The sequence below is a fragment of the Chinchilla lanigera genome, unplaced genomic scaffold (genome assembly GCF_000276665.1).
Source record: "Chinchilla lanigera isolate Chin_1 unplaced genomic scaffold, ChiLan1.0 scaffold00080, whole genome shotgun sequence".
Classification (NCBI taxonomy): domain Eukaryota; kingdom Metazoa; phylum Chordata; class Mammalia; order Rodentia; family Chinchillidae; genus Chinchilla; species Chinchilla lanigera.
This window is the reverse complement of record NW_004955481.1, coordinates 6639022-6652730: the sequence shown is the minus strand read 5'-3', so window position 1 is coordinate 6652730 and position 13709 is coordinate 6639022. Positions and strand designations below refer to the sequence as shown.

General features: G+C 51.1%; 1 long non-coding RNA gene across 1 annotated transcript; it reads right to left on the bottom strand.

Moving 5' to 3' along the window:
- Nucleotides 1-420: 420 nt before the first annotated feature.
- LOC102019914 lies at nt 421-5235 on the bottom strand. Its single transcript, XR_263787.2, has 3 exons — nt 4820-5235; nt 2726-3029; nt 421-793 (listed from the first exon to the last, which is right to left on the bottom strand). It is a non-coding gene; the product is annotated as an uncharacterized LOC102019914 (long non-coding RNA).
- Between the last annotated feature and the right edge of the window lie 8474 nt (nt 5236-13709).

The window sequence follows — 13709 nt, the reverse complement described above, 5'->3', positions numbered from 1 at the left end:
CTTTTGATGTAACTGTATCTATTTAAAAAAATTCATTCCACTTTTTAAAAACCTTTTTTCATTATCTTACTGATGACCCAGAAGGCACAGTGTGCATTCTTCATATATCAGTTAGAAGTTAATTGAAATCTTTGCCTTCCTTCCAGACAGCCAAGAACCTTAAATCACTTGACATCATTAACTCCTTTGCAGTGTAGGTGCTATTGCTGCTGTGCATTTTAATTCCACAGTGTGTGTGTGCGCGTGTATGTGCGCATGAGTGTGTGTGTTGGATCTTGTGTAACAGCAAGGCTTTTGCTTTGTTTTGTTTGTGTTTTTGAGACAAGGTCTTACCATGCAGTTTAGGCTGGCCTTGAGCTCACTTTGTAACCCAGGCTGGTCTCGATCACGTGACAATCCTCCCCCCTCAGCCTCCTGAGTGCTGGGATTACAGGCGTGCATCATCACGCCCAGCCCTAACAGCAAACTTAGTCAATGAAGCAGAAGTTACTCTAGGTGTGGCAGGCAGATTTCACATGGGAGCTTTGGTTATAAATTTGTTGGAAAAGCTGGTGGAACAAAATAGAAGGTAGAGGAGTGCTACCCAGGAACTGCAGGAAGCTACTACCCGACAGCAGCACAAAGCCTCCCAGGGTCCTTACCTGCTCCTGCATGGCTTTTGGGATAGAAGCAAGACGGCCTCTGTACCTCTGCCATCTTCTCCTCTCGTGTAGACAGGTGTTCCTCATGGTCGGAACCTAAGCGGGATCCCGCTGGCCTGGTGATCTGAGCAGTTTGCTTTCAGTCCTGAACCCTGCAGTGTAAGACAGGAGTAGGGCAGTGACTGCACACAATGTCCAGCGCTCTTTTAGACGTTGTACTGTTATTTGATGTGGCCCATATTTACTTAGAATTATCCCAAATTTGCCACTTCATTTGCTCTTCATTCTTGTGCCAGAACTTCCAGCCCAGATCATTTTCCCTCTCCTAACGTAAATCACTGAATTTGCTCCTGTGAGAAGTCGTTGGTTGTAATCCCACAGGGAGATTGGCCCGGGTAGTCCCGCCACAAGGGAGGAGCGTTGGGACCCTGTTCTGGGAAGTTCCCTGCTCAGGGAAATTGAAAGCCAGGCCTCAGCTACTTGTGTCAGTCCCAGGATTTGAGCACCTGGCTGCTGGGGGTTTCTGCCTGGGGTTTACACTTCTTATCTGGGTAAGTGATGCTCCAAGCCACTGTCCCTTTCTCCCGACAGCTTCCACTTCCCACTGCACTAGGAATGCAAGGTTGCAAAGCAGGACAGCCGCTCTGATCCACCTGTCTCCTTCCTCCTGCTCCCAGAGTGATGGGTGGAGGCCAGCTGGCCCCAGCAGAGAACGGGCAAGTCACCACTTCTTCCCGTAACACCACTGGCCGCCACATCCACACATCCTGCATCCCTGGGTTTCACTTCGGATCGAAACTTTTTTTTTTTAATTGCATGAAGCAGACACGATGGTGCACTCTTGTAATATGAGCCCTCTGGGAAGCTGAGGCAGGAAGATCACAAGTTCTGGCCCAGACTGGGCAACTGATGGAGACCTCATCTCAGAATTAAAAAATTTAAAAAGAACTGGGAAGGTAGCTTAGTGTGAAAGTCCTTGGTTCCATTCTCAGTACTGCAAATATAAATTTAAAAAATTAAAAATCAAGAGTATTGGATTTATACAGAATTTTTTCTTGTCACTAGGCCTCCAACAATATAAGGTGACAGTATTTATATAACATCTACATTGTATTTGGTATTAGGAGTACTCCAGAGATGATTTCATGTTTAAGGGACAATGTGTATTTAAGTAGTGTACCGTTTTATATAAGGGACTTACAGGGTCCTGGAATTAGTCCTGCATGATGACCCCGAATTTACATTGTACAGGAACTCAGAGCCACTCAGGTGGCTCTCACAGAGGCCACTGTCCAAGGTGTAGGTGCAGATGGCTCAGGTGTGGGCCTGAGGCCAAGAAGAGAGTATTAGTGGAGAGGAACTTGTTCTCCTCTTGGTGGTGTTTTTTTTTGTTTTTTGTTTTTTTTGTCGTTTTGAGACAGGGTTTCGCTATGCAGTTCAGGCTGGCCTTGCGCTCACTTTGTAGCCCAGGCTGGTCTTGAACTCGCAACGATCCTCCTGCTTCAGCCTCCCGGGTGCTGGGATTACAGGCGTGCGCCACCACGCCCGGCTGTTCTCCTCTTGTGCTCACTGTGGTGTGACACTCTTGTCACTTGGCCAGGGAGTGGACAAGTCCTCCGAGCTCTGGCCGGCAGTCTGTCCTAAGCCGACAGAGGGAGAGAGGAGCCGGTTCTCCAGGGCCCACCCTGAAATGGTTATTCCGCCTGGTGCAGAAGCTCGCCCGTCTCTCCGTCGCTTGGGACTCTCCCCCTACCAAGACCACGCTTGCTTCTTTTTCCTAAACTTTTGTTTTTGCTGAAAGTCTTTTAAAAAAACTCTAATTGTAAAATTTACCTGGTGTGAGTAGTTAAATGCATGTGGGAGCACAGCAGATAAATAAAAATTCTAATTCTATAACACAGGACTACAAGTCTAAATAGTACAGCTAAATCCCCTCTTGACCTTCACCCCGGCAATTTGGCTTCTTTCTCCAGAGACAGTTTAATGTATGCAGACCCATGTCCTTTCCTGCACCGGTATTCATAAATATCTGTAGGGAATTGCTGTAAAATTTGTTAAACATAAATGATACACTGTTTCCTCACCTGGTGAATCATCTTCGTTCTTGTGTAAATACTGCAGAGAATCTCTTGAAGTGGGTGAGGCAGCTACTGTCTGTTTGATCTTTCCTACACCAATGAGGAGGTGGGCCACTCCCAATCCTGTCTGAGCACAGGTGGTGAAAAATCCTGGAAGTCCTGTGAGGTTGCCCTTCACCACTGCTCTGCCTCCTGCTCCTTCCTCCCTTTATGCACCGTGAGGCAGGTACTCCACTCCAGTGCCAGGTGCTTTGGTGTGACCTTCAGAGACCAAAGTTCTGAACAGTTCTGGGCTTCCAAGCATCCCACACTACAAAAATCAGTGAACAAAGTTCTGGCAACATTGATCAAAGAAACAGATCCACAGCCCTATCCCCGCCCCTCTCCGTGGCCGGACTCCAGGTATTTGGAAAAGTGCACCATAGTGCCACACTTGGCCTAGGAGATCTGGGGTGGGACAGCCACCCCGTGACCTGGGACTTCTCCCTGACTCTAGTGTACACACATCCTCCTCTTCCTTGAACATATTCTTTTCTGCTCAATCTAATAAATTCCCTTTTCTCTCATAAAAGGAAGTTGCAGTTGTCACTTCCATTTTTAGCAGCATAAGGGAGCTGGCCCACATTGTCTGGGTGAGGGACTGGGAAGGGGGTTAAGTCACTCAAACCAGGACATTACCTCTCAGCAGCTGAGTGGGGACTGAGCGGGAGGCCCATCCTCTTTAGAAAAGAATTTTTCTGCCAGTCCTGTAATCAGGACTGTCAGTCGGGAGATTGTCCACAGGATAGAGTGGTTTCAGGTGCTGAGTGACTGTGGCAGGTCCACCAGAGTGGGCTGCCCCCTTACAGCCGTGGCAATGTCATGGGGTCTCCTTCTACAGGGAACGTGGAACTTGCATCTAAGGTGGGGACCTGAATTAGTGTGATCATGTGTAGCTTCCTCAACCCCTTCCGGCCTCATTCTCTACATCTGTAAAATGGGGACAGTGATGCCTACCCTAAAGGATTGCATGCTGGGCAAATGAGATCACTTATGTTAGAACATGAAAAGCCTAGCAGGGTGCCCATGTGTCATATTGTGGAAACGAAATCTAATTCATCTGTAACCCAGCCAACATGAGGTAATGTGGGAAATCCAGAAGAAGGAGCGGAAGAAAGAATTTACTGAAGGACTGAAAGGGCCGTGGGTCCAGAGCGTGGTGGGACAGCCCTGGGTCTGTCCAGCTCCCTTTGTCCTAATTCAAGGATCACCAGACAGCCTTCTGGCTGCTGATTTGTTTTCCCATTGACTTTGGTCTGGCCGGGGGACAGAAGCAGCCTACTGGGTATTAGGCAAGGGCACGAGTTGCTTGTTGAATGTTTCTCTGAACTCTGCATAGAGGTGTCATTAGTAGCCACATTTTGCAAGTGAGAAAATAATGCTCAGAGGTTCAGGGGCTTGTTCAAGGCCATAGTGCTGGCAGGCAGGTCATGCAGGGTCTGTCAGGCCCCAGCATCCCATTGCCATCACGTTGAACTTCCTCCCGACAGCGGGTCCTGGGCCCCCACAGGAGGACCCTTGACTCTGGAAAGGCACGCTCCTGTCATGGGTTTCTGGAAGGGTGGTCAGCTTTATCAATGGAGTCTTCACTTCGGGGATTTATTCCCCGTTTCCGATCTGAGCCCTACCTCTGTCCTATACCCCCAACCGCACTTACTGCCCTGAGAAGAATCAAGCTCCAGAACACCCCAGACTTCGAGCCGGTGTGACCCTGCGGCAGTCCCCTCTTACAGCCCTGAGCTCCAGCGGTTCCTGCGCATTGCTTCTTGTGGATGGTATTTTGTCACAGCGATGAGCCCAGCCAGCTATCTGCCAAGTTACCCAGGGTGAAGTGTGGATAGCATCAAAGCCCACGGTGGGATTTGTGTAACTGTCCCACAAAAAGGTGACCAGTTTGTCCCAGTTCTTCCAGGAGCCTCGGAGTGGGTGAGCCCTCTCTTGGCAAACTCAAAGCCCGTTCCCTCCTTTGCAGAGATGGCGGGCGAGCCATCAGCTGGCTCTGTTTGCTCTGGTTCCACCCTCTGACCCAGACACTTTGCAGGACAGGAAGCTGTCACTCACCTTGCCTCCAGGGCCTTCAGGAGGCTCAGAACACATGGCCAGCAGGTGGTCAGCTCTGTGGTACCTTGTGTCAGGGCCACAGAGTTAAGGGTATACCTGCTTTAAAAAAAAAGAAAACAGTACAGCTAGATTTTTTCTCACTTCTCTTTCCTTTTTAATAACTATTCACTCTGCCTCTGTGGCCGGTGCTCTGTTCGCCTTCTCCCCAGTAGTCTCCTGATGGAGTTGTACGACATTGGCCCTGCTCCTGCAGCCCCTGACAATTAGGCGATCACGGAACAGCCCCGAGCCTGGATTCTGCCGGAGGTGATGAGCAGCCCAAGGGCTGTAGTCAGGGTCTGACTGAGAGGCTCTGCTGGAAGACCCGGATGACGGCTGTGCCTGGCAAGGTAATGGCCCCCTTCCTATTCCCCAGAACTCTGACCTGTGGCCTTACGTGGTAAGAATGGACTTTGCGAGTGTGATAAAGTTAAGGATCTCGACATGGGGAAAATACCCTGGATTACCAAGTGGGCTGGATATAATCACAAGGGTCCTTAGAAGAGACAGCTGAGAGTCAGAGACAGGAGGAGGAACCTGAAAACATAAGCAGAGATGGGAGTGAGTGATGCGGCCCAGGAAGCTGGAAGAGCCAAAGAGTGTGTCCCCCCCCCCCCCCCCGCAACCTCTAGATGGAACCTCCCTGTGGGCTCCCACATTTGAGCCTGCTGAGGCGCATTGCTTAAGCTCTGACCTCTGGAACCGAAACAGGTGGTGTTTTAAGCCACCAGGTATGAGGTAACTTCTTACAGTAGGCAAAGGACACTGTGTAGCGGGGTTTAAGCAATGCACCCTCAGGATTGCTCACATTCTGGAAAACAGGGACGCCAGCTCCGTGGGATGGGGTGTGGAGGGGTCGGCGCTGTGCCTGGCACACAGCTTGTCCTAGAGAGGGTGCTCCGGCCTCATCCCCAGCTTGTCACAAGGACCAGGCCGGCTCCCTGAAAAGGGTTGTGTCCACTTTAGATGGATGTCCTCACCACAGACCTGCAGCACCAACACCCCCTGGAAGGTTGTTTGAACTGCAGGACTCAGGCTGCAGGCCAGACAAAAGTGAGTCAGAATCTACATCTCCCCAAGATCCCTGCTGGTGCCCAGATGTGCGAAAGAGGTGACTCTAAGGGTCTGCTGGGTCCTCACGACATCAGCCAGAGGCAGGCACGGCCCTCGGTAGCATCAGGCGTCGGAAATGAGTGGTGTGGGGTGCCGAGGTACACCAGTCAGTGTGCGGCAGACCCGGGGCTCAGCCCCTGGCGTGTCGCACTCCAGGACTGGTGTCTCTGCCAGCAGGGGTAAAGTACAATGGTCCAGGGGCAGTGCCCCAAGACCCCAGCTTCCTGCCCCTTCCGGAGTCGTGCCCATTTTACCCTCCACTTTTTTCTCTTCTTCCTTTCTGCCTCTCTCCCTCTCTCTTTCCCTCAGCGTTCCTCTGAGCCCGGCTCTGGAATATAGGAGAAAACTCTGTTTCCAAAGGACACACCCAGCCACCCACCCCCGCCACTGAGCAGCGCAAGCGCTGGCAGCAACCACTGACATTTTTGACACCTGGCCCCACCTCAGACTCCCTGAGTCAGTTTCTCATGGGGTGGGGCCTGGGCTGGAATATTTTGAAATTATCCCCGAGGTGATTCTGTTTGCAGCAGACCCACAGCTGTTCTGGGAGAAGTCTTAGGTGTGTCGCTGTGCCATCGACTCCAGTGTGGGGGTCAGCGAGAGTGCACTGTTAAGAACCATGAACACTGTGCAGAGGAGATGATAAAAATGTGTTTTGAGGGATGTGTAGGAGTTTTTCACAACAAGATTTGGATGGGAGTAGAAGGTTTTTCGGGTAAAAGAATTAGTTTTTGAAAAGCCATGGAAGGCCAAACATAGGGACATATACAGGAGACTAATTTAGTGTTGTTAACTATCAGACAGGCAGAGCTGGAGAAGTGTCGAAGTGTCAAAGTGTCGGGAGCAGGTCACCAGCAAGTCAGGCGCTCCTCTTTGTCCTTGTCTGTCCTCAGAGGACACTTACTGCCCTTTGATCATCATTTTAGTTTCTGTGCACTCTTTTCCTGCATGTTTTTCAAATCCCGAGACGCCCAGAGGGCCCTTCTACCCTGCTGGCATCTGAGACAGAGAAAGTGGAGCCAGGGAACGCCGTCCATTCTGAGCTGTCCAACAGCAAGACGTTTCCTGAGAGGACCGGCACACAGCTACCGGGGTGGATCACACAGAGAACCCAGAAGGCCAGGGTGGGACTTCCAGCCCTGCCTACTGTGAGTCGTGGAGGCTGCGCTGTCTGCAGAGTCTCTCTGAACCTTTGAATTTTCTTCTCTTTTAAAACAGTCTGCATGGGGTGGGGTGCTTGGCTGCCCTGGGCTTGTCTGCCTGCCTTTTCCTCCTCAGCTTGAAGAACTTCTAGTCATCTGGTTTTGGTACTTAGATAAAAGGGTCCAAGGGCTGGGGATGTAGCTCAGTGGCACAAGCACCTGCCTAGCAAGTGCAAGGTCCTGAGTTCGATTCCCAGTACCAAAAAAAAAAAAAAAAAAAAAGGGTCCAGTTTTGTTACTTAGATAAAAGTCACATCTCTGGGGTCCAGCCCTTCCTTCTCTGAGCCTCAGGGATAAGGATGGTCACCCTGGGAACAACCAAATTTTGTGGGGTTTTTTCAAGCTTTTACTATTTATTAATCCTGTCATGAAAGTGTCGTACAATCCCCACAGACAGTCAAGGCGGAATTCTTCCTCTTTCTGCGCTTATCCAGTCGGTCTCCAGCTCAATTTTGCCAGCGCTGACCCGGGCCTGTGCAGTTCCGCTGACCTTCTTCATTCTGGTCTTGCCTACCTTTGGCTGTCGTTTGTTCATTTGTTTTGAAATCTTTTCCTTCTCAAACAGGCTGTGTCTGGCAAGTCTGCATTTGGGTTCATTTTCCTTGGCATAACCCAAGGAATCATCAATCACACCAAAGCCAGTTGCCTTACTGTCACCCAGATGGGCTGTGAGTCCAGATACAAAGACGACAGGTGGCGTGCTCGTATGCATTTTGGTGCATTTTCCTACCTTTTGTTCTTAGGTACTCTGGTCGTCCGTGAAGTACAGTATATCAGTGACCATTTGTTTCTTCTGCAGTCGTAGGTTGGTTGGTTGTGGCCTTCTGATCTGGGTAATTATTGTGGCATTCATGATGGTGGCCTGCCCCCATGCCACCAGGGCAGAAAAGAAGACAACCAAGTCTGTGCAAGACCCAGGCATGGTGTGACGGACTGATACCTGTCATCCCTTGTGTGAGCTGCTCCGAGGCCACATGCATGCGTGCGGGACTGGGCGCATGGCCAGCCCTGGGCAGTCGGGGTCTCCCCTCGGGATGAGAGAGCTGAGTCTAATGCAGAGGAGCCGTTTCTTCTTGGGGCAAAGCGGTTACTGCATGGGAGTGTGCTGAGGTCAGGTCTCCTCTGATTCACGCTAAGAAGAGGGGGACCTAACGTGTGTGACTTTCTTGTTCCAACTGTGTTAGAGCCAAGTTTTTTCTCTCCCTGCCCTCTTACCATCTCTCTTGATAGATATTTTCCTAACTTTCTAGAATAATTTCACCCTTTTGCCTAATATAGTTCAGATCAGTGTGTGTGTGTGTGTGTGTGTGTGTGTGTGTGTGTGTGTGTGTGTGTGTCTTGTGCCCACAGAGACTGACAGGGCAGGTTTGTGTTATGAACCCTATTTCCAGGTGAGGAAGCCAAGGCTCAGAGAAATTCAGGAACTCCCTCAAAGTCACTCAGGGATAACAGCAGAGGGAGGATTTGGACCTAAGGTCACCTCACCCCCGAGCCCCTCTGCTGTCCTTCCCTCTGCTCACTGTCTTTGGTTCTCCTCTGTCGAAACCACTCTGTTTCTTTCTATATTAGTAGGAGCAGGTCAGGAAAGCAGAAATCACGCCAGGATCTCAACCAAGGAAGTCTAATAGGAGGATTTGGTTACACAGGGCAAAAGAGAAAGAAAATACTTAGGAAGATCCAGTGACAATAACTGTAGAAAGCAGCTGTCACTTCTAGGGCTGGCGGACAGAAGAAATGAGGCTGGAGTTACAAGGACTCAGACGAGGCCCCTGGAGCGCAGCTTGGACACCGAGAAGGGGCACTGCCCAGCTCTTTGGGGACTTCTGACCTGGCACGGCAGGGTTGCCGCTGGGACCTGCTGCCACCCATACAGCACCCCTTCCCCCTCCTGCCTTCCCATCTCCTCCCCGGGGCTTCTACAGGTAGCACCCAATAGAAGCCAGCCCGCAAAGGCAGCTGGGAAATGAGGTTGCCAAGATGCAGCCCAGCATCGCAGAGCCAAGCCAGGGAAAGGTTCATTGACACATCTTGTACATTTTCTGCCCCAGCAAAGGTTTAGCTTATCCCAAATCAAGACCCAAGCCCATCCCTTGTCCCCTTCTCTGCTCTTGTCTTTGAACTGTAGTGCAGGGTGCAGAGCTGGGCTCCAAGTCCCGGTCTGTGGCCCTAATAGGCTCACTGCATAGTGGAACAAGTTTCTCACAGTCTGCAAGGTGGACTCTGGTGCTGGAGGAACGCTCTACCCAGCCCTAGCTCCTCAGTGAGAATTCCAGTCTACTTTACCCAGGTCTTCCGCAGAGGTCTCGGTGAGCCCACACAGCTGGCAAGATAGTATCTTGGAGAACTGGCCACTCCCTTGCCAGGGGACAGCAGCAGGCTCTGCTGTGGCAATAGGCACCCTCCTGGAGGTCAGCCTTTCATAGGTGTGTCTGCTCTGACTTAAGGGCTGACTTCAAGGCCAGCCAAGAAGGTGGCTCTTGGCTCCAGCTACTCCCTGGTGCCTCACCCCTGCACCTGGCACACCAGGCCCCATCTTCACTGGCTCAGACTTGGAGGTCTGGGTATCCTCCCGCGTCAGCAATCATGGGCGCACGAGGCTACCTGGTACTGTCAGATGCTCCCCTGCCTCCGTTTCTCCTCTTACCAACTCTCTTTTCCTGTCTGATATAGAGGAAAGCGAGTGAAATTTGGACATAGGTCATCCTGACTATAGACAGAGTATGGAGCTCAGAGACTTGAGGGCAATTGTGGGCAAGTGACTGTGGTGTCATAACTAGAGGGTGCCAGGGAGAAGAGAGAAATGGGGCTTGAGGGATAGTAAGGAAGTAAAAGCAACGAGATGCATGGAATGAGATGCGAATGGGAGGAGGTGACATGATGACTCCAGGGTTTCTGATTTGTTTCACTGGATGGTAATGGTGCCTCTCACAGAGCTGGTGAAGGGTGGCGGGGAAACCAGACTTGTGGGGAAGAGTTGGGCTCTTAGTATGACTTTAGGGTAGCCGTGAGGCATCTAAGGAGATATATTGAGGTTCTATGTTCCTTCTTGATCACTTCACTTTGCTCAAAAACTGACGCAACATGGCCACTCTAAACCTTTCCAACTCCAATCAGCTGGCCGATTAGCTCAGTTGGTTAGAGCATGATGTTAATAAACCTTTCCAACTCTGAAACAGAAGATGACTGGATCTTTAAATTCAAAAAGTTAGAGAAATTGCATCTCATTGGTTATTGGCCAACCAATAGGTTAGCTCTTCTTGGGTCAGGTGACTACCTTTCATCCAATCAGATATGATAGGAAAGAGGTAGTATGTTACATGGGACAAATATTGCTGCCCAGGGCTAAATTTTCAGCAGAAGCTAAGGGAAAAGTGGGGTAATTCCTAGAGGGGGAATTGTGTACAGGATAGCACTTGTTAAAACAAAGAGTCAGCTAGGTGGTCTACAAAGACACCTTAGCTTCCAGGGATTTATAGGCCCACTTCTGTCTGTCAACAAAAGGACAAGGGTCAGGAAGCTGCCTGCTGTGGGAAGCTCCGCAGGGCTCCAGACTCCCTAAGAAATGCCTTTTCCACCCCAGCCTGGCACAGCATGGGTTTCCTGCCTTTGCCAGCCAGTAACCCCAGTTCTCAGCTCTAACTGGAAGTCCCCAACCTCTACCTTCAGGATGATAAAGGGAAAGCCCCCTCCTGGGCAAGGGGACTGATCTGTGAGTTTTGCCAGGGACTGGGCCTACAGTGACACCAGCCAGGCCTGTGCTGAGTAGACCGGGCCTTAGAATTTCTGGTTTCTTGCCCCACCTGGTGCTTCTGGTTCATGGAGAGGTGGAGTCAGGCTCCCAGGCTCCTCCGTGTCCCCCCACCTGTGGGCTCAGCCCGGTCAGAGGATGCAAGGACTGATTCTTGTGGCACAGAAGTCCCAATACCTGCCCAAGGTGTGTAACAGCACCTTCCTTGTTCCTGAGACTGAGCCCGTGCCTGTACCGGGCTGGCCCTCTCTGGCCCTGATCCCTGCCCCTCCAAGGTGAGAGCCGCTCACCTGGGTCCTCCTTCCCTCACTTGGGTCCCTCGGGGACTGCAGTGTGAGGAGGACCGACCCTGCCTCTCTTGCTCACAGTTACCTTTCCCTGCTATACAACCGGTCTGCCTTTCCGGCCCACGTAGGAGATTTACACAGGCCTTGCTGGAAAATGCCATAATAACTTCCCCAACAGAGGCGGGAGATCTGGAAGGACTGAGGCAGCAGTTCTCACAATGGGCCACCAGGCCCACAGAATCAGAAGCACCTCAGAGTGCACACTCTGGACCTATGTCTTAGTCTGTTCGGGCCGCCTTAACAAAATGCCGTAGAGTGAGTGGCTTAAACAGCAGCAGTTTTAGTTCTCAGAGTCCTGGAGGCTGCAAGTCTAAACTCAGGGTGCCAGTGTGGTTGGCCTTTGGTAAGGTCCCTCATCCTGACTTGTCACTTTCTCACTCTGTCCTCGTGTGGCCTTTCCTTTGTGAGAGCCCATTGTGGGGGAGGGAGCACTGCCTCTTCTTATAAAGCTGCTGAGCTTATTCAACTAGGACTGAACCTCCGTGATATAACATAACCTTAATAACCTCTTAAAGCCCAATCGCCAAATAGTTTTTCCCTGGGCATCCAAAGGAATTGGATCTAGGATGCCTCATCCCAGCAGATACCAAATCTGCAGATGCCCAAATCCATCAGGTAAAATGATGAGATATTTGCATATCGCCTACGCACAATCTCCCATAGGCTTGAAGTCACCTCTAGATAATTTATAATACCTAATACAATTTTTGTTTTCTTTCTCTGGTACCAGGAACTGAACTTGTGAAGAGGGGAGTGGCTGGGGGATGAGCGACTGTGAGAATGGCGGGAAGTAGGCGAATGCTGTGAGCTGGGCTAGAGAGGAGGCCTGAGATCACCTCTGCAATGTGCAGAGAGAAAGATATGCAGAAAGAGAAATCTGCATATCACAGATTAGGGCAGGATCTAGTGCTTTAGGGTTGGTGCTTCAGTTCTGATGTGTAATCGGCATGCCCTGAGATGTCAGGGCTTCTTTCTCAAAGCTTGATCTCAGCCGACAGTGCGGTGTCACTAGGCCTAGCTCAGGCATACTGCTTGGGAGCTGTAGGCGGGCATCACTGACCTGTCCCATTGCTGCAAAGACCACACATCAACACCTCGGCTAGACCCACTTGCATTGCTTAAAGCCCATTGAGGGGATGAGGAAATGTCCTAGTCAGTATCAATACTAGCCAAATGCTCTTCTTTTAAGGAGAGCTGTCCCGGTGGTCCTCCGCAGACCTCCACCTCTCCTCCTCGCTAGGATCCCCTTTGCCAGGACACACAGACCCTGCAGCAGTTCCCCCAAGCCTAGCACCACAGGAAGCTCTCGCCATGGCCACACACAGTACCTGTGCCAACTGCATTCACTGAAGGGAAAGAAAACAGCCACGCTGTTTGTGCCTTGATCTTCTCACAAGGTGCTTCTATAGCTTGTTACAAAACGCACTGCTGGGAAGGGCGCAGGCTTTCTCCACCCTCCAGAATGGATCTGTTTGGCTTGACACTGTGGGCCGCCATGATCTGGGGCCACGGAAAGCAAGATGTGCTGAGGGCGGATGAGGAGGAGAGAACGGGAGCTCAGGCCTTTGCAGTGCCTCCAGCAGCTGCCGGCTGCCCTGACAGCCGTCCCCCTCCGTCTGCCTCTCCCCGCAGCCCCCAGTGTCCTGGAGACCTCATGATGTCCCCAGCATGCTGTGCTGCTTGTTCTTCCGTGCCGACGTAAATGTCATCCACCTGCTGGGATTCTCCTTCTATGCTCCCCTACAAACCCTCGATATCCTTCAAGGTCCAGCCCAGGGATCTCCTTCCCTGGGAAGCCCTCTCTACCAGCCCTCCTGACTCCTGTTCACCTGTTCACTTGTACACACACAGCTAAATATGTGCTCACATACTAGTGTGTACACATCACCCCCCACACACACAAACACAGAGTTCTTGGCTGTGAACAGTAAAGACCAACTCAACTCTAACTCATTTAGACCCCAAAGGACTTTATTAAAAGGATACCGAGCCACCCCTGGATGAGTAGCCAGCCGAGTCGTACCCTGGCAGCACCCTCAGAGCAGGTACAGGAGGCCCCAGGCACCACAGCCTGCACTAATCCTGCTAGCACTGACCCCTGGCGTCTCTGCCCCCGTCTCCAGCCCCAGAAACTGCAATCATTTCTCAAACTTCTCCCCTCTTTTGGCCTGGGATCTCGTCCAGTGCTGGGCTGGTGGGTCTGATGGACAGGGCTCAGGCCACGTGCCTCTGCCCTGGCTCTGCAGTGAGTGGTGGCTTCCTCGGAGGCCAAGACACATACGAGAGGATCCAGATACCGGTGACCAAAAATTATAATAAAGGTCCTCTGGAGGTACAATGTGTGCACTGGGTTTGTTTTTTCAATTCTTGTCATTCAGGGCAGTTAAGTTCTATAAAGTCACGCAAACACTGACTTACCGTAAACCATTGCTCTGGGGAAA